Here is an 859-nt window from a genome sequence, read left to right on the forward strand (position 1 = left end):
GGTAGGTTATAACAAAAGGTAAATAAATCTAAGTTAAAATAGTTAAAAATTTTTTATTCGTATAACTTCGTATAATGTATGCTATACGTAAGTTATTACGATATATATATATTGGAAGTGTTTTTTATTAAAATATTTAAGAAATTATATATTATAACCTTTTAGTTTTGAGCTATAATTTTAAGATTAAGTAAGATTTTTCTCTTTTAATGGTTTCTCGCGTTTATGGGGAGAAATCTCCGAAAATTGTTATCTTCAATATCCGGAAATCCAACATCCGCTATTATTAACTCTCTGACTAAATGGACTCTGGAAACTAAAGTGAGTCTGAGTCTTCCTATAATTTCCTCTACGAATACGATAATTTAAAGTAAAAATAAAAGAAATACCGTTATGATCATTACTGGCAGAATCAATTTTGACTATCTCCATATTCATTTGCAATCAGCACAAAGTTACGGGTTCTATACGCATGTGCTTAGCCGCGATATAAGCCCCGTTATAGAGGTACCCGTTTCTGAAACACTCGCTACGGATATATTGCATCGATCGATCGCAACTGCGCCAACTTGATCTGTCCGGGTTTGAAGCAAGAATGACATAGAACAAAGAAAATAAACGGCGTCTCGTCAGAGTTTGAAGTCCAAGTGCGCCGACACACAGGCACAAGCTTCCCGGCAACGTCTTTCTTTTTCTCGTCGCCTCTAATTTCCCGACCAGGAGAACATAATAGTTGCAGTTCCGGCTATGACGATTCCAGCTTGCCGGCTCGGACTCTCAGGTTTCTCGGTATGTATCCGCACAAAGACAAAAGCCTGCTGTAAAGAGAGTTCTAAACGTCTGTTGAAAAATTTCTAAC

This window comes from Atta cephalotes (genome assembly GCF_000143395.1).
Source record: "Atta cephalotes unplaced genomic scaffold scaffold00052, whole genome shotgun sequence".
Classification (NCBI taxonomy): Eukaryota; Metazoa; Arthropoda; class Insecta; order Hymenoptera; family Formicidae; genus Atta; species Atta cephalotes.